The 20,775-nt window shown below is 45.4% G+C and overlaps 1 protein-coding gene across 1 annotated transcript in view; it reads right to left on the bottom strand.

Moving 5' to 3' along the window:
* The window catches only part of LOC136004208 (nuclear factor of activated T-cells 5-like), a 219,307-nt gene that overhangs the window by 3,198 nt on the left and 195,334 nt on the right, over positions 1–20,775 (bottom strand). Inside the window, exon 15 of the mRNA XM_065660496.1 lies at positions 1,003–1,140. The gene's annotated coding sequence lies outside the window, so the exon portion shown is untranslated. The remainder of the gene's footprint in view (positions 1–1,002; positions 1,141–20,775) is intronic.

The raw sequence follows: 20,775 nt of genomic DNA, 5'->3' as shown, positions 1-20,775 counted from the left end.
TTTCTGTGCTCCTCTGATACCCAAAGAGCAGCTATGACATGGGGATGATAGTTGTTAGGGAGGCTGCAACCCAGGATGGCCTGCCAGAAACCAGGCAAGGTAATGGCTTCCTTGCTTGGCCCCCAGTATGCCCCAGGCCATGGCTGTGTTGCTAATAAACACCAAAACCCACAGCACTGTGGCTCAGTCTTGTGTCTGTGGCTGTCTGGGCTGAGCTCAGAGGCCAGCGTATGCCTTTCTCTGAGCCTTGAGAGGAAGAGGAGGCTGGGGAGACAGGCAGGGTTTCTCAGGGTGTTTTCTTTCGTCCTGTGGCACTAATAGGCAGTGGATAACAAGTGCCTGCAGCAGGGTCAACAGCTCCAGAAGGGCAGATGCTAGCAGCAGGGGGGGTTGCATTTGCTCCGCTATGGCACAGTCATGTCTGACCCTGGCAGTAGGCACAGGGCTGAAAAGGGAGGCACTGGAGTAGTGGTATGGGCTAGGAAAAGCCTTTTGGATAAATCTGCTTAAATCTTTGGCAGTGAAGTGTTCTGCCCAGCTCTGGGAGTAACTGTAGTTACCACCTTTTCAAAATAATAGATATTGGCTGCTGGCCCCCATGGTCCTGCTGGAGGTCACTGTCCCTGTGGGGGTGGGGGGCAGCAGGAAGGGGGACACCCACTGAGCCTCAGCAACCCCAGGGTGTTTTTAGCACATTAGCATAAATACACCAAAGGTGCAGATAAAGGAAGACTGCAATCAAGGCAGTAACTCCCATCACTTTGGCCTAGGATTTCTGGCATTACCTCCCTTGGTTGGAGGAGCCTGTCTGCATTGCCCCCAGGGCCCTCACAGATGGAATTCTGCTTTGGACTGACTGAAAGGAAGTCCCTAGAACACTCTGTAATTTGCAGGCTGGGGTTGAGGTGGCACACCATGAAGGTTACTTTGGACTCTGAAGTCAAGAAGAAACACTGCACTATTTTTTTACATGCACAGGTGTGACACGGTGCCTTTACTCACACAGCAGCTCCAACGGGACACTCAGCCAGCACGGGCTCCTGTCATTCCAGTTCTTCCTGACCCCAGCTCCATATGGTTCCCAGGTGGGTCGATTCCATACTGAGGAACAGCATTTTCTCCCAGCAGAGAGGAGATGCCCTTGGAAAAAAAACACAACAAGACTTTACACTGCAAAATGAAAACTTTCATTGTTTTATTCTTGACTGCAGCTGTTTACAGAAATATAGTTGCGAGTATACAAATGACCCAATAGAAGCAAAATATTTTTGTTTTTTTAATATTCAACAAATTATCACAGGATAGCTAAAAACATAGATGCAAATAAAATATCCTCTTACAGAACAAACTGAAAACACCAAGTATAAGTGCTTGGAAAATCCCCAACTACAAAAGCCACATACACAGAAATGCACAAAGAATATCTGGTGCTACTTTCATATTGCAGGACAGTGGAAGAGGCAGCTCAGCAGTTGACAGGTGACCCAGGAACACATGGCAGAAAGGTGGGTAAGCCACTCAAAGATACAGCTAGTGAGAGGTAAAAAGCTCTGCTCTCAGGGTTTGTTGGAGCTTACTCCTTAATAATGAGCTCAAATGTAAGTATTTCAAATTGTGTCCAGAATAAAAAGGCTTCAAGAATACTGTGGTCTGCTACGCAGGATACTGGAATGTGTGCCCAGTTCTGCAACACCCCAAAGAGCCACTCCAAAAGGGAGCTTGCCCCAAGCACCATTATTCCAACCTCTGGGGCAGCTGGGCTCCTGAACAAGGGACACTCAGGCCAGACCAACCCCGGCTCACAGAGGGGGTAGCTCCAGGGACCACAGAGAAGTGAAAGACATCTACACAAAACCAACACAGGACCCTTGGCTTATCTGAGGCCTGGAGCAAACACACACAACTGGAATATTTCACAGTGGGCTGCTGCTGGGTGGTGGAAGTTTGGAGTCTGAACCAAAAAGAGTGTCAGTAAAGTGTCCCATAACAAGCAGGGAAATTCTGGAATTCTTCAACCTTCTCCCAATACACTTGAATATTATGAGGCAATTTCATGAACTTTAACAGCAAAAGCTACAGATCTCTGGGAACAGCAGAGATCAGACCTGCAAGCTTGTAGGAGGTGAAGGTGATAGGATTTTCATGATGAGCTTGAGAAAAACTCTGGGAACAAGCTCTGAGGTTTTGATATCAAATGAGCCATGGGGCGATAAATTGGAATGTTAAAGAAAGGAAATGTAAACAAGCAAGCCTTGGGGCCATAAGCCAGGTTGTTGTTGTAACAAAGAATTTCAGTTGAAGGCCAGAGGATCTGGGGGATGTGAGAAGAAGTGAAGCAAGAAGGTGAAAATGTTGCCCAATGAACAGCGCATGATCAGCATTGTGATTGGACTATTTACCTGGGAGATTTTTAAAGAAGCCAATGAGATTGTGACAGTGCAGGCTGGGAAAGTACCAAACAAGGGGATAAAAGGCCTTGATTCTGTCACGGTTTAAGCCCAGCCAGCAACACAGAACCACACAGTGGCTAGCTCACTCCCCCTCTTCCTCCCCCAGCTCCCAGAAGGATGGGGAGGAGAATCGAAAGAATGAAACTCCCAGGGGTTGAGATAAGAACAGTCCAGTAAGGAAGGTATAACACAAAATCACTACTGCTACCACCAATGATAATAATAAGGGACATAACAAGGGAAGAGAATACAACTTGTCACCACTGTGAGGTATACAGGAATGATTCTTGTCAGCAACTTAGGAGTTTTTGTCACCACTGCACTTTATGTGGAATCGGAACCCCTTGTGACCATTGTACCTTGTGTGGGAGGTATAGGAATGATCATGATTAGACCTCACCTGGAGTATTGTGTGCAGTTCTGGTGTCCTCAACATAAAAAGGACATGGAACTCTTGGAACAAGTCCAGAGGAGGGCCACGAGGATGATCAGGGGGCTGGAGCACCTCCCATACGAAGATAGGTTGAGGAAGTTGGGGCTGTTCAGCCTGGAGAAGGCTGCATGGAGACCTCATAGCAGCCTTCCAGTTTCTGAAGGGGGCCTATAGGGATGCTGGGGAGGGACTCTTTGTCAGGGACTGTAGTGACAGGACAAGGGGTAATGGGTTAAAACTTAAACAGGGGACATTTACATTGGATATAAGGAGGAAATTCTTTCCTGTTAGGGTGGTGAGACACTGGAATCGGTTGGCCAGGGGGGTTGTGAGTGCTCCATCCCTGGCAGTGTTCAAGGCCAGGTTGGATGAAGCCTTGTGTGGGATGGTTTAGTGTGAGGTGTCCTTGTCCATGGCAGGGGGGTTGGAACTAGATGATCTTGAGGTCCTTTCCAACCCTAACTATTCTATGATTCTATGATTCTAAATGTTCCTGTCAATAAAATGATGAGAGAGAAGAAGAAACAAAGGAATAATCTCTCTTACTCAACCATTTTGTTTTTCAAAGGGTACTTTGTTTAACTGCTTGAATGCTTTAAGGGGGTTATGTAACTAAGAGATTAATACATCCTGTTACAGGATGAGTAACCAGATAAGGACTGGAATTTATGGGGCTAAGATGGTGGTTAATTGCATGTGAAAGACATCTCCCCGTTAATGTATGACCAAGAAGTTCAGCAATGTCTTCACCGGAAAAAGACTCCAGCAACAAGAAAAGAATAATGGAAAGGGGCCACGTCGGCATCCGGGTACAGAAGAAGGGATTGGATGAGACCCCGGACCAAGAAGAATAAGAGACTGGACCCCAAAGACCCCGGTGTGCATCTCTGGTGGAGCGGAGACTCCCCGGCACACCCAGCGCTGCTTGCTTATTGCCTCTCAATATTAATCAAGTGTAATAAAATAATTGAATCAGATCATGGCTAAGACGAAATTTTTATAACACCACCCACCAACAAATACCCATCCCGATCAGAGCAGTGATCTAGCCCTTTTGGGTAACTGCCCCCAGTTTATATAGTGGGCATGACATGCTGTGGTATGGAATACCTCTTTGGTTAGTTTGGGTCAGGTGTCCTGTCTCTGCTTCCTCCTGGCTTCCCCTCCTCCCTGACAGAGCATGAGACTCACAAAGTCCTTGGACAGAGTAAACATTACTGAGCAACAAGTAAAACCACCGGTGTTAACAGTGTTGTTCCCAGGCTGAAAGTAAAAAACACAGCACTGCACCAGCCACTAAGAAGGAGAAAAATGACTGCTACTACTGAATCCAGGATAGTATCCACCCCTTATTCCATACCATTCACGTTATGCTCAGATCCCACATTTTCAATATACCATCACTCTTATCTCATATATATACATCCACAGAGAGAGAAGGAGATATCATTCCTTAGTGCATGGACCAATACCTATAAAGCTGCTGAGTATATTTGGTCCATGATGTCGGGCTCCATCTCTTCTAACAGTCTTTCAGAGCAGCAGAGGCTGTGTGCAGTTTTGGATTGTTGCCTGATGATGATGCCGCAGAACTCGTCTGGTTTCATCAAAGTTTTCTGTGCTGGGATGATGTTTGGAAGGAAGTCAGGGCCAGTCGCTGGTGACATGAAGACATCTAGTTGGTGGGCTATAAAAGTGCTATATAGCAGGCAACACCATACAATTGAGTTCATTGGCTGTTTTCCCCCAAAGTCAAATAACCTTCAGGTATACATCAGAATTCCCCATCTTCCCACATTACCCACCAAGTACATCCGGGACCTTGAGCAAAAGCAATCCCACAAGTGGGTTTGCCTGTACCTGAAGCAGGAATAACCCAGACTGTCTTCCCCAGAAAATTCCTTATGTGCACCACAGGAACTTTATCCCCTTCTACATTATGTAAAAGTTCTGACTGGGCTGGGCCAGCCCTGTTGGCAGATCCTCTGGTGTTGACCAACCAGGTACCTTTCAGTAAATGTGTATCCCAATGCTTGAAAGTCCCACCACCCATTGCTCTCAGTGTAGTTTTAAACAGCCCATTGTACCATTCAATTTTCCCAGAGGTTGGTGCATGGTAGGGGATGTGATATACCCACTCAAGGCCATGCTCTTTGGCCCAAGTGTCTACAAGGTTGTTCCAGAAACGAGCCCCATTGCCTAACTCAATTTTCCCTGGGGTGCCATGTCACCACAAAATCTGTTTCTCAAGGCCCAGGATAGGGTTCCGGGCAGTGGCGTGGGGCACAGCATATGTTTCCAGCCATCCGGTGGTTGCTTCCACTATGGTAAGCACATGGTGCTTGCCTTGGCAGGTTGGTGGGAGTGAGATACAATCAGTCTGCCAGGCTTGCCTATATTTATACTTCAGCCATCATCCTCCATACCAAAGAGGCTTTAACCGTTTAGCTTGCTTAATTGCAGCATATATTTCACACTCATGATTAACCTGGGCAATAGTGTCCATTGTGAAAATCACTTCTCGATCATGAGCCCAGCTGTATGTTGCATCTCTGCCTTGATGGCCTGAAGTGTCATGGGCCCACTGGCCAAAAATAATTCACCCTTATGTTGCCAATCTAAGTCCATCTGAGCCACTTCAATCTTAGCAGCTTAGACAGGTGCTCTACTTCCATTGCTGCAACCACCCCCACAGGGCATTTGCCACCATCCATGAGTCAGTATAAAGTACTGGCCACTTTTCTCATTCAGCCATGTCCAAGGCCAGCTGGATGGCTTTCACTTAGGCAAACTGACTCAGTTCACCCTCTCCTTCAGCAGTTTCTGCAACTCATCGTCGGGGATTCCATTCAGCTGCCTTCCATCTCCGATGCTTTCCCACAAAGCAGCAGGACCCATCAGTAAACAAGGCATGTTGCTTTTCACTTTCTGACATTTTATTTTATGGTGGAAAGTCTTCAGCATGCATCACCTCCTCTTCTGGTGACATTCCAATATCTTTGCCCTCAGGTCAGTCCATGATGACTTCTAGAATACCTGGATGTCTCGGATTTCCTATTTGAGCTTGTGTAATTAGTGTAGCCCACTTACTCCATGGAGCATCGGTTGAACGATGTTCAGAGGAGACCCTGCCTTTGAATATCCAGTCTAATTTGGGCAACCTAGGTGACAGGAGGACCTGTGCTTCAGTACCAATCACTTCTGAAACAGCTCGAACCCCTTCATAGGCTGCCAGTATCTCTTTTTCAGTTGGGGTATAGCTGGCTTCAGATCCTCTGTATCCCCGACTCCAAAAGCCGAGGGGTTGACCTCTAGTCTCCGCTGGAGTTTTCTGACAGAGGCTTCAGGTAGGAGCATTCTCCTCAGCTGTGGTGTAGAGTACATTTTTTACACCTGTCTCAGTCCGGACTGGTCCAAGGGCTACTTCATGAACTATCTCTCATTTAATTGGCTCAAAGGCTTGTTGTTGCTCAGGGCCCCATATAAAATCATTCTTCTTCCAGGTCACATGATAGAGAGGGCTTACAATCAAACTGTAATTTGGGATGTGCATTCTCTAGAAAACCACAACATCCAAGAAAGCTTGCTTCTTTCTTATTAGTTGGTGGAGACATTGCTGTTATCTTGTTGATCAGAGCTGTGGGGATCTGATGACATCCATCTTGACATTTTGTTCCCCAAAACTGAATCTCCTGTGCAGGTCCCTTGACCTTACTCCGTTTTACGGCAAAACCTGATTTTAGCAAGATTTGGATTATTTTCCTCCCTTTCTCAAAGACTTTTTCCGCTGTATCACCCCACACGATAATGTCATCAATGTATTGCAGGTGTTCTGGAACTTGCCCCTGTCCCAGTTCAGTCTGGATCAGTCCATGGCAGATGGCAGGGCTGTGTTTCCACCCCTGGGGCAGTCAGTTCCAAGTGTACTGAATGCCCCTCCAAGTAAAAGTGAAAAGTGGCCTGCACTCCGCTGACAAAGGAATTGAGAACAATGCATTGGCAATATCAGTTGTGGCATACCACTTGGCTGCCTTTGATTCCAGTTCATAATGAAGTTCTAGCATGTTCGGTACAGCATCACAGGGTGGTGTAACTTCATTCAGGCCACAATAGTCTACTGTTAGTCTCCACTCTCCGTTAAATGTTTACACTGGCCACATGGTGCTTTTAAAGGGTGAGTAGGCCCTACTGATCACTCCTTGGCTCTCCAGTCTATGGATCAGTTTACGGATGGGAATCAGGGAGTCTTGGTTGGTGCAATATTGCCACTGGTGAACTATTGTGGTCGTGATCGGCACTTGTTGTTCTTCGACCTTCAGCAACCCCACAGCAGAAGGATCCTCTGAGAGACCAGGCAAGGTGGACAGCTGCTCAGTTTCCTGTCTCCAAAGCAGCAATACAAAAAGCCCATCGGTACCCTTTTGGGTCTTTGAAGTACCCTCTCCTGAGGTAGTCTATGACAAGAATGCATGGAGCCTCTGGACCAGTCACAATAAAATGCTTTTGCCATTTCCTCCCAGTCAGGCTGATTTCAGCCTCCAGTACAGTCAACTCTTGGGATCGTCCTGTCACTCCAGAAATATAAATGGGTTCCACCCCTTGACAGCTTGGTGGCATCAGGGTACACTGTGCATCGGTAGCTGAGGTAGGTTTTCCATCCCACTTCCTCATGTCTTCTCCATGATCTCTCAGGTAAAACCATAGGGTGGCATGTGGTGTATACCTCCTATATCTTCTCTCTCAAGCAGAAGGACGCCTTTTGTTAATAGCTGAGACATGGGTTGGTACACGTGGGGACCTGGATAGATCGGATAGATCATCTCTCAATTGTTTCAACCCCTGGGACAGTTCTTCCACAGCTAAAATGATGGAAGAGGTGAGATTGTCTTCGAACTCTCAGAGCTGACGAATCAGTTCATCCACTGTTGGTGGTGCTATATCATTCCAGGTTATTGCTGCCAATGAGTGGGCATATGATGACGGTGCATTCCACATAAATTTCTACCACATGGGTCATGTACATGGGTCAACTTCATCTGGATCTGTGGGTGCATTCCTGGCATCCGGCCTGCGATAGATCATCTCTGCAATGGCTGATTCCCTCAGAGGCTGGATGCCTTTCTCTAGAGTAGTCCACTTGGCTGAACGACTCATAACATCGTCCTTGTATGGAAACCTTTCTTTCACAGCTGCCAAGAGCCGCCTCCAAAGGCTGAGGGACTGTTTCTCTTTTGCAATTGCTTTGTCAATTCCCCCTTCCCTAGCAAGTGATCCCAGCTGCTTAGCTTCCCTACCCTCTAGTTTTTGCCCGTCAGCCCCATTGTCCCAGCATCGGAGCAACCAGGTGATGATGTGCTCCCCTGGTTGACGGGTAAAATCTTTTTGCATATTCTGTAACTCAGTTTAGGTCCGAGTTCGAGAAGTCACCTCTTCTTCCTCCTCCTCTGATTCATGTAATAATAACTCCTGATCAGATGCTGTCCCGGTTAGTAAGTGCATTGTTTCTTCATCATTCTTTGTTATGTGGGTTGCTTTTTGTGACTCTTTTGCTTTTGTGTACAGGGGCAACCAACATTGGCATGAATTGGTCCTCTGGTTTAGCTGCAGTGATTAGCAGTGTGGTTGGAGTGGCTGCATGCAGCTGCTCAGTCACTCCCCCCCCTTCCTCCCCCAGCTCCCAGAGGGATGGGGAGGAGAATCAAAAGAATGTGACTCACATAGGTTGAGATAAGAACAGTCCAGTAACTAAGGTATAACACAAAACCCCTACTGCTACTACCAATAATAATAATGATAAGGGAAATAACAAGGAAAGAGGATACAACCATTCACCACCTTCTGACCGATACCCAGCCTGACCTGAGTAGTGACCTAGCCCTTCCGGGTAACTGCCCCCAGTTCTACATCCTGGGCATGATGTGCTGTGGTATGGAAAGCCTCTTTGGCTAGTTTGGGTCAGGTGTCCTGTCTCTGCTTCCCCCTGACTTCCCCTCCTCCCTGGCAGTGAATGAGACTCAGAAAGTCAGTGGTCAAACACCACTGAGCAACAACTAAAAACATTGGTGTTATCAGCTCTGCTCCCAGGCTGAAAGTCAAAAACACAGCACTGCACCAGCCACTAAGAATGAGATAAATGACTGCTACTGCTGAACCCAGGACAGATTGTAATAAAGTTTTGTCTCGGTATCCTCACCTACTTCAGTCCTTGTCTTGATACACCACAAATGGCACCCACTGTGTGGGGCATGAAAGTGACTAGTTGTTGATCCAGTGGCGTAGCTCATCCAAACTATGGGACTTCATGCTGAAAGGAAGTGTACACGCTGAAAGGAAGTGTACATGCTGAAAGGAATCGTATCCAGAGCGCTCAATTGCCTCTCGCAGGACAAGGGTAAGCGGCTGATAACTATGGGGACTGCTTTAATAAAAGAGCAAAGAAATGTTTTACAAGTCTTTGCTGATATTCTTAAGTATGGGGAAAAAGTATATGAGGAAGAATTGAAATGTATCCTTCTCTGGGCATCAAAAGTCGATCAATCTATTAATTCCACTCATATTTATACCCCGGAGGTTTGGGATAAAATTGGTGTTAATTCGTGGGACTGTGCCACAAAAAAATGATAAATTTGCTGCCACTTTATTGAACCCTTGGCAAATTATTTTTGAAACTTTAAAAGTTCATGTCGGCTCACAAGCAAAGGAAGCATAAGCGGCACCCTTGGCTCTCTTACCACCCCCCTTTTTGCCAGACTCTGCTGTGAGATCAAGAAAACAGTCTGCTGTTGCTGCTCCTGCGGTTCTGCTGCCCGATAATTCTGAGGATGACCTGGATGGTCCTTTTGACCCAGGGCCCATTGATCCAGAAAAGGTGCCCGATTTATATCCCCCAGATCCTCATGATTAATGGGCAGCTGTAAAGGGGGAAGTGAGACGAGCGGGGGATGCGGATGTATTGCATGCTTTCCCTGTGGTGTATGTGCCGGATCAAGACCTGCGGTAGGGAAGTCCCTTATGCTTTATCAAAGATATCAGGCAAACCATGACAGATCATGGACTTGGGATCCCATATACAACCCATTTGATACAGTCTCTCTGTGATACTCATGTATTTACCCCAAATGATTTTAAAATGCTGTTTTGTTTGATAATGACGGACATGCAATACACTATGTGGGAGTCAAAAATGAGGCAGCTCGCAGGCACCCAGGCTACTGAAAACTTAGTGTTGGGGGTGCATGACCCATTGTGAGCAGTCACTGCCGATGCATTACTGGGGCAAGCTGATTTTGGCACCAAGGCTGCGCAAGCCAGGATTTGCCAGGTGGGCTTGCAGCGAGTTAAACAATTGGCACTTCAAGCTTTGAAAGCTGTCCCTGAAGCCGTTAAACAGAGACAGACTTTTGTCTGAATCAAACAAGAGGCAAACGAGCCATTTACGAAATTTTTAGACCAACTTAATGAGTCTCTGGAAAAACAGATAGATAATGAGAAAGCACGTGAATATATTTTTAAGCAACTTGCTATTGAAAATGCTAACCCTGACTGTCAGAAAGTATTGCGACCTTTACGAAATCCTAGCATAGATGATATGTTAAATGCTTGTATGAATGTCAGGTCTAGACAACACGATCTGTCTCTGATTGTGGAAGCATTTGCGGCATTGCCAGTTAAGTAAGTCACAGCAGTGCTTTTCATGTGGTCAGTATGGCCATTTGAGAAAGGACTGTCCAAAAGTAAAAGCAAATAATAAAAGGGGAGCACCTGGAATTTGCTTGCTCTGTCGTAAAGGGCATCATTATGTAAGTCATTGCCGATCGAAATTTGACCGGGATAGCCAGTCTTTAACTTTACCGGGAAACCCCAAGCAGAGAGCAGTGAGGGGCTGTGCCATGACAACAAATTACCCCTCCTAATGGCGCCCTCACCGAGCTGCCACAGTCTGTGCGCCAGCACAAGTGGCAGCACTGGAGTGGACCTGGCCACCTCAGGAGAGACAATAATTCAAGACACATCAGTTGTGCTTATTCCAACTGGCACATATGGCCCACTCGGGCATGGAAAGGCAGCATTGTTAAATGGACGATCCTCTACAACAATAAGAGGCCTTTTTGTGCTGCCAGGGATCATGGATGCTGATTTTGAAGGAGAAATTAAATAATGGCGTGGACTCCAATGCCACCATGTACTATACCAGCAGGAAGCCAAATTGCACAATTAATATATTTTTCATCCCAGTCACCAGGTGCCGTCCACACTGTGCGGGGCTCAGGATGTTTTGGATCTATGGGGATGCCTGAAATTTATTGGACCCAACAATTAACTATGGACCAACCCCAATTGTTCTGTACTTTAAAATCAGGAGGGACAAAAATTACTTTGTGAGGGATTGTTGACAGTGGAACAGATGTTACAGTAATTTCTGCACCACAGTGGCCTTTAATGGACGCTCATGCTTCCTTATCAGGAATTGGTGGTCAAGCCTCTCCAAAACAGAGCAAAAAGCTTGTTTTTATTTTTAGACCAGAAGGAAGACCTGCTTTGATCAGGCCCTATGTGTTACCTGGATCTCCTACCCTGTGGGGCAGAGACTGTCTAAGCCAATAGGGAATGCACTTAAGCATGGATTTTTCCTAGGGTCCACTGTTCTGAAGCAGGTCCCACCTTTAACCTGGAAATCAGATGACACCCTGTGGGTAGATCAGTGGTCCCTCCCAAAAGAAAAACTGCTGCAATTACACAAATTGGTGGATGAACAGCTGAAAGCTGGTCACATAGTCCCCATGACCAGCCCATGGAACACACCTGTCTTTGTGATTCAGAAGAAAAATAATGCTTGGAGGCTTTTACACTACCTAAGAAAGATAAATGAGGTCACTGAGGATATGGGAGCTTTATAACCCAGGCTCCCCTCGCCAACAGTGTTACCACAAACATGGACTCTCATAGCCATTGACTTAAAAGACTGTTTTTTCACAATACCTCTTGCTCCACAAGATGCACCATGATTTGTCTTTTCTGTGCCTTCTATCAATGCTGAAGAGCCACATTAAAAGATATCATTGGAAAGTGTTGCCACAAGGCATGAAAAGCAGTCCCACACTTTGTCAGCAATTTGTAGCAGCAGTTTTGAGCCTGATACAAGAGTGCTTTGAGAATGTTTTAATCTACCGCTATATGGACGACATCTTAATTGCTGTAGAATCGAAACAAACAGCTCAAAAAGTGAAATGGCAAGTGGTCCAAGTAGTCTCAACAGCAGGATTCAAAATTGCAGAAGAAAAAATTCAAGAAATTCCACCTTGGAAATATTTAGGATGGAAATTATCTGAACAAAACATTCAACCTCAAAATATCACCCTGCGGACAGAAATAAAGACTCTAAATGATTTGCAAAAGCTTTTAGGAACCATAAACTCGATCCATCCTCTCTTGGGAATATCTATGGAAGAACTCCATCCCCTCTTTAAACTATTGGAGGGGGACCCGTGTTTAACGTCTCCTCGAATGCTCACCCCCTCTGGGAGAACTGCTCTTGATAAAGTGATTGTAAAATTGACCAGTCAAGTCGCTCATTGGCAAAAAATAGACCACCCTATTAGCCTTTTTATTTTTTATTCATCTTTTCAACCCTATGGGCTCTTAATGCAGTGGGTTCTGCAGGACATGCATCCATTGATTATCCTGGAATGGATATTTTTGCCACATAATTTTGGAAAAACAGTTACAACAGCCATTGCAATGATAGCTATGGTCATCCAGAAAGGAAGAGAGCAGTTATTGACTTTAGATGGTGTTGAACCTAATTATATATCTGCCTCTTGAAACAAAGCAAATGACCTTTTTAACTCGCCAATCTTTTGGTTTCCAGTGTGCTCTAGCGGATTTTACAGGACAAATAAGTATTCACTTCCCAGGACATAAAATTGTACAACCCTTACACTCTCTTCCCCTTTTACCTACTTCACAATTGGCTATTACACCAATAGCTGAAGCCCTCACAGTATTTACTGATGGGTTTGGCAAGACAGGCTGAGCAGTAATAGTTTGGAGAGATAGTGAAGGAAACTGGTAAAGTGATATACATATTGTTACAGGATCACCTCGGGTAGTAGAGCTCTCTGCTGTAGTCCATGTTTTCAAATTATTGACTACTCCTATAAATATTATCACAGATTCTGCTTATGTGGCAAGCCTTGTTTCTAGGCTAGAGCACGCTTTTCTGAAGGAAGTTTCCAATGGAACCTTATTTGCCTTTCTCTGGGAGCTCAAGTGGCTCCTGGATCAATGGGCACACCCATACTTTATATAACACCATAAAAGACCTTGTTGGGTCCCTGCACAGTGGGTTCATCTGGCCTTGTCTTCTGCCTCTTCATCAGAGGAGGACTGACCCTACCGTGGCTTCCCGCCCATCCAAAAGAAAACATCTGGGTAACATTAGCTAACGCGACAGGACAAGACACCCTGTGCCTGTCGGTTGCCACACCTATGAATCCTTTCAGTACATGCCTGGTAGGACTGCCGTTGGACAACTGGATGGCGGCTGACATCCCCTTAACAGCCCAAGCAATGGCAGCCTCAAACCCCGTGGACACATAGGATGGTTGGGTGGTGCAATGACCAGTAGCCTTTTTAGAACCGCAAGAAACTGATTTGTTAGGATCTATAAAAATGGATATGTGTTTATATTTTCATTATACAGGATGAAACCAATCGGTAGTGCAAAATGTTAACTCTTCTTTAGCTGTTTATCAAAATGCTTCTGTGTGGTGTAATTATACTTTTGTCAACCTTTCTCGCTCTTCTAACACACCAGTATCACTTCCTTGAGGTATCCTTTTAATCTGTGGAGATCGAGCATGGCCTGGCATCCCTTCTCACCTACGAGGAGGCCCTCGTAGTCTAGGCAGATTAACAATGTTAACCCCAAATATTTCTATGATACTGAATTATACTAAGTTTCACCATCTCCACAGGGTAAAAAGATCTGCTCATGCTTTTACTCACGATTGCAATGACAGGGCTACATTCTGGAATCCTACAGAGATAATCTCAGCATCCCTTTTTGCACCAGGAGTAGCTGCTGCAAAATCTCTTGGAACTTTAAAAAAATTGGGATGTTGGCCTGCAAAGCAAGCAAAAGCTACATCTAATGCTCTTTCCAGTCTCCTCCTTGATGTAGATTCTGTAAGACATGCAACCTTACAAAATTGGGCTGCCATAGATTTTCTTCTCCTTGCCCATAGTCATGGGTGTGAGGACTTTGAAGGCCTATGTTGCATGAACCTTTCAGACCCCTCTGAATCGGTTCACAGAAGTATACAAACTCTCAAAGAACTTGCAGGAAAAATTCAGGTTGAGGATGACTGGAACCCTTTTTCAGGTTTATTTGCTGGACTAGGAGCATGGGTAAAAAAATTGATTGTATTAGGAGCTTTTGTTTTTTTAGTGTTTATTAGCTTGTTAATTTGTATTCCTTGTTTAATGAAACTTATACAATCTCTTATTGATCGAGCCCTTAAGCAGGTATTGGTAGTAGATGTACAAGACAAAGAAGGGGAGATGTGGGAGGTGAAGGTGGTAGGATTTGCATGATGAGCTTGAGAAACACTCTGGGAACAAGCTCTGAGGTTTTGATACCAAACAAGACTTGGGGCAATAAGTTGGAATGTTGAAAGACAGGAAATGTAAACAAGCAAGCCTTGGGGCCATAAGCCAGGTTGTTGTTGTAACAAAGAATTTCAGTTGAAGGCCAGAGGATCTGGGGGATGTGAGAAGAAGTGAAGCAAGAAGGTGAAAATGTTGCCCAATGAACAGCGCATGATCAGCATTGTGATTGGACTATTTACCTGGGAGATTTTTAAAGAAGCCACTGAGATTGAACATTTCGTGATTGTGCAGGTTGGGAAAGTACCAAACAAGGGGATAAAAGGCCTTGATTGTAATAAAATTCTGTCTCAGTATCCTCAGGGACCTGAGTCCATGTCTTGATACGCCACACAAACTGATGGCTCAAAGAGAGGAAATAAGGACATTTGCTTTCAGTTTGGCACAGGTGCGTGGATAGAGCCTGTACCAGAGCAACGCTGTGTCCATCAAACAAACTTGTGTCAAACTGCACCCGATTTGTCATCAAGAGTCATGGTGGACAAAATACACACCAGTGACTTTACGATGTGGATTTTTTTGAGAAAGCTTAGTTCCTTACACAATCTAAGTAAGAGATCAGTGCACAGCAGGGACCCTCATGCCTAAAAAACAAGGAGAGCTCTCACCAGCTTTCAAGTTTTCTAGATATGGACTGTTGCAGTACAATGTCACATTAAAATAAAGAAAAATAAAGATGCCTGCATTTATGAGAAGAGGAGTAACAGATAAAGCTTCACCTTCCCGATCCCAACACAACCCAGCTGAGCCACAGCTGGGATCCTTTGCTATGCAACAACAACTAATAACTTACCAGGAGAGAGCTGCTGGTGTCAGCCCAGCTCCTCCAGAGCAACACAGCCACTACCATTCCCTATCTGCATAAGCTGCGGGAGACTGAGAATGGGAAAAGGTCCTAAAGTCAGGAGTCACCTGTGGAAAGCTGTCAGGGGAGCACATAGATGCAGAAAGCCCATGCTGCTGCTGCATCTCCTGAGCCCATCCAGCGGGCAACTCTGCCCAGGGCCATCAGATTTTTGGTAGTGCTTTGCTACCCCCACAGCTGAAATTATTAATGAAAAAATATAAAAGTACAAAAGTGTACAGCTGGTTTCAACCCACGGATATTAGTGACGTTCACAAGCAGAGCAAGTTTCTGGAGTAATACTACCAACAGCACCACACATACAGTACTGAAAGGCATTTAGACAACTATTAATGAGTTAATACAAAATCCTTGGTAGATGACCTCATACTAAGGAAAAGTAATATTATTTCAGGTTTATAAAAATGTAAATATAACAGTATTCTATACACATGTCTACTAATTACTTACATATAATAGATATGATTCCTCTATATACATATATATAATCTTAGAATATACAGGCATTGCCTATTTACATACCTATACAGACTGTAAGAAAGGAAAAGCCACTCCCTCTTGTGTGACCACTCAGATACCCAAACTTGAGTAGAGAATTTTACAAGTACACTTCCACAAGTTTATCTGCTGCTGCGTTTTTCTTTGTATCTAAACAGCATTTATCACATTTCAACAGCGACCCTCACAATCTATCCCAAAACACTGATCCAAATTAAAACAACCCCCCCAAACAAAGCATCTCAGCACTAGTTTCCTTTTAGCTGCTAAAAGACTAGAGCTGCCACCAGTCTTCCAGAACACAACAAACACCTATTCCTTGAAAATAAATTTTGCACTAATGAAAAGTCACCAGTGATCAATAGTTCTCACCCTCAACTCGCAGCTGAGAGCACACAAAGCAATTCATTCTTGTTCTTGCCTCTATCACTACCTGTAATCTCTCATACTCCTCCCCTGGAATTACCCTGAAAAAGCAACCCCAGTAGAGAGGCACAAGAGTCAAAAACTGACAGTCAAACTCTATTCTAACTCTTAATGAAAATACCCTTGAGGGAAAACACTTGCAGCTTTCTTAGTCCAGTAACAACTTTTGGATTTTGCTTTTTTATAAATCATCTTTCCTGCTACTCAAATAATGATTTCAATTACATTTTACAACAAATGCAAGCTTCTGACTTGATTAGTTGTCTTTCTGAAGACTCCGGAAAGGTAGTAAAAAATCTGTTCAGACAAGTTTTCTTTTTAGAAACTATATCCTAAACCAAAATCACAATAGAAGCTTAAAAAGTAAATAAATAAAAATAAATCAACTTATCTAAATTAGTGGAATGTCCACTGATACTGAGCTGCCCAGACTCTCAGTATTTTAATTTAAAAAAACTACCAAAGTTATTAATGCTGAACTGCTCATGCTTTATTCTATCTTAAAACTACTTGCACTTGGCATGGTTAAACTTCATAAGGCTGGCATCAGTCCACCTTACAAGCATGTCAAGGTCCCTCTGGATGGCATTCCTTCCCTAATGAAGTTCAACAATACAAAGTGCAAGGTCATACACTTGGGTCAGGCCAATTCCAGGCACAACTACAGGATGGGTGGAGAAGAGATTCTGAGCAGCCCTGCAGAGAAGGACTTGAGGTGTTGGTCGATGAGAAACTTAACATGAGCCAACTTCAGTGTGCACTCAGCCCAGAAACCAACCATATTCTGGACTGCATCAAAAGGAGCATGACCAGCAGGTCGAAGGAGGTGATCCTGCCCCTCTACTCTGCTCTCGTGAGACCTCACCTGGAGTATTGTGTACAGTTCTGGTGTACTCAACATTAAAAGGATATAGAACTGTTGGAACAAGTCCAGAGGGGGGCCACGAGGAGGATGAGGGGGCTGGAGCACCTCCCATATGAAGACAGGCTGAGAAAGTTGGGGCTGTTCAGCCTGAAGAAGAGAAGGCTGCGTGGGGACCTCATAGCAGCCTTCCAGTATCTGAAGGGGGCCTACAATGATGCTGGAGAGAGACTCTTCATCAGAGACTGTAGTGACAGGACAAGGGGTAATGGGTTTATACTTAAATAGGGGAAGTTCAGGTTAGATATAAGGAAGAAGTTCTTTACTGTGAGGGTGGTGAGGCACTGGAATGGGTTGCCCAGAGAAGTGGTAAATGCTCCATCCCTGGCGGTGTTCAAGGCCAGTTTGGACAGTCTTGGGCGACGTGGTTTAGTGTGAGGCGTCCCTGCCCATGGCAGGGGGGGTTGGAACTAGATGATCTTAAGGTCATATCCATCCCTAACTATTCTATGATCCTACAATTTCTGGAACTATTTTTATGTTAAAATAATAACAAAGCATTTGGCTTGAATAACTTCTGAAAAATAAGACAGTGAGGAGGCAATTAATAACAAAACATAGACTTGCTAATTAAGCAAAAAGAACCAATAACTTCCTGCCAGAAGAGACACTTAGCTGATATCTGTGTATTATGTGCTACTCATGATTTTATATACATATAGATACACATACACCCATATAAGAAGCCAAGAGAACACATGCAGCAGTCACAACTGGTGGCTAGCGGGTACCTTTCCCCAGATTTTAACCTGTGCCAACAAATGGGTGTTCTGTGAATCCCAACACCCCATGGATGCTGTGCAAAGAGCAGACCATGGGTGTGTTAGAGGCATGCACAGCTGAAGGGTATTGCCCACATTGAACGTGAAGGTTTAAAATTAACAGTTCTTGCAGAAGTGAGCTCAAGCAGCAGAAAAAAACCAAGACACTTAAAACCCATCCCAGCAATGCAGGTCTACAGTTTTCCATTTTCACCTAGTAGTATCTTCTATATTTCATTGCTGCTCTGTGCATATGATAGTAACTTCCCCTTTAGAGTAATGTCATCAGGAACTTTATATTTAGAGAGACTGATATCTCAGTATCTTCTTTCTCACCCAAAATGGACTAGACATGATGTCACCACTTCATTTCTGCAGGCTCCATCCATCTACTCACAGATCACAGGCACACCAGAGTGAGCATGCAAAGGAGTAAATACAAGAATGGGACAAGCGGAATTAGAGATGTGTACACATCTACGGAGGTATGATATAATAGGCATCACAGAAATATGGTGGGATGGCTCTTATGACTGGAGTGTTGGAATGGAAGGTTACAGGCTCTTTAGAAAGGACAGGCCTGGCAGGAGGGGAGGGGGAGTTGCCCTTTATGTTAGGGATAGGCTGGAGAGTATGGAACTCTGTCTGGGGACAGGTGAGCAGTTTACGGAGAGTTTGTGGGTCAGGGTTAAAGGAAAAACAGCCGTGGAAGACATTACTGTGGGGATCTGTTACAGGCCGCCTGATCAAGGAGAACCTGTGGATGAAGCACTCTATAGACAGATAGGAAAAGCCTCACGCTCTCAGGCCCTTGTTCTCATGGGGGATTTCAACCACCCTGACATCTGTTGGAACGATGGCACTGCACGGCACAAGCAATCCAGGAGGTTCCTTGATTGTGTGGAAGACAACTTCCTTCTGCAAATAATAGAGGAGCCGACAAGGAGAGGTGCCATGCTTGACCTTGTGCTCACCAACAGGGAAGGGCTTGTTGAGAATGTGGTACTCCAGGGCAGCCTTGGATGCAGCGATCACGAGATGGTCGAATTTGAGATCCCCAGGAGAGTGAGAAGAGCGTGTAGCAAGCTCACTGCCCTGGACTTCAAAAGAGCAGACTTTGGCCTCTTCAGGAGCCTGCTTAGTAAGGTTCCATGGGATATAGCCCTGGAGGGCAGGGGGGCCCAAGACTCTTGGTTGATATTCAAGGATCACCTGCTACAAGCTCAGGAGTGCTGCATCCCAACTAGAAGGAAGTGCGGCAGAAGGGCCAGGAGACCTCCTTGGATGGATAAGGAGCTGCTGAGGAAAATTCAAAGGAAAAAAGAGGCTTATAAAAAATGGAAGCAAGGACAGGCGGCCTGGGTAGAGTACAGGGATGTTGTCCGGGAAGCTAGGGACCAGGTTAGGAAGGCTAAGGCCCAGTTAGAATTAAACCTAGCCAGGGATGTTAAGGATAACAGGAAGGGATTCTACAGGTACGTAGCAAACAAAAAACAGACTAGGGACAACATAGGCCCCCTGAGGAAGCTTTCAGGAGAACTGGCTACCCTGGATTTGGAGAAGGCTGAGGTTCTGAATGACTTCTTCGCCTCGGTCTTCACTGGCAAAGGCTCTGACTGCACCACCCAGTTCTTAGAAGGTAGATGCAGGGACTGTGAGAATGAAGACCTTGGGCCCACTGTAGGAGAGGATCTGGTTCAAGACCATCTTCAAAATCTGAACGCGCACAAGTCCGTGGGACCTGATGGATTCCATCCGCGGGTCCTGAATGAGCTGGCGAATGAAGTTGCTAAGCCACTGGCCATCGTATTTGAAAAATCATGGCAGTCAGGTGAAGTTCCCGACAACTGGGAAAAGGGAAATATAACCCCCATTTTCAAGAAGGGGAAAATGGAAGACCCGGGGAATTACAGACCAGTCAGTCTCACCTCTGTGCCTGGTAAAATCTTGGAGCACATTCTCCTGGATGGCATGCTAAGGCACATGAAAAACAACAAGGTGCTTGGTGACAGCCAGCATGACTTCACTAAGGGGAAATCCTGCCTGACCAATTTGGTGGCCTTCTATGATGGGGCTACAGAATTGATGGATAAGGGTAAAGCAGTTGATGTCATCTACCTGGACTTGTGCAAAGCGTTTGACACTGTCCCACACAACATCCTTCTCTCTAAATTGGAGAGATATCAATTTGATGGATGGACCACTTGGTGGATAAAGAACTGGCTGGACGGCCGCACACAAAGAGTTGTGGTCAATGGCTCGATGTCCGGCTGGAGATCAGTAACGAGTGGTGTCCCTCAGGGATCAGTGTTGGGACCGCTCTTGTTTAACATCTTCATCGCTGACATGGACAGTGGGATTGAGTGCACCCTCAGCAAGTTTGCCAATGACACCAAGCTGTGTGGTCCGGTTGATATGCTGGAGGGAAGGGATGCCATCCAGAGGGACCTTGACACGCTTGTAAGGTGGGCTAATGCCAACCTTATGAAGTTCAACCATGACAAGTGCAAGGTCCTACACCTGGGTCGGAGCAATCCCAGGCACAGCTACAGACTGGGCAAAGAAGAGATTCAGAGCGGCCTTGCAGAGAAGGACTTGGGGGTGCTGGTCGATGAGAAAATGAACATGAGCCGGCAGTGTCCGCTCGCAGCCCAGAAAGCCAACCGTATCCTGGGCTGCATCAAAAGGAGCGTGACCAGCAGGTCGAAGGAGGTGATCCTGCCCCTCTACTCTGCTCTTGTGAGACCTCACCT

This window comes from Lathamus discolor, chromosome W (genome assembly GCF_037157495.1).
Source record: "Lathamus discolor isolate bLatDis1 chromosome W, bLatDis1.hap1, whole genome shotgun sequence".
Lineage (NCBI taxonomy): Eukaryota > Metazoa > Chordata > Aves > Psittaciformes > Psittacidae > Lathamus > Lathamus discolor.
This window is presented reverse-complemented; position numbering and strand designations above follow the sequence as displayed.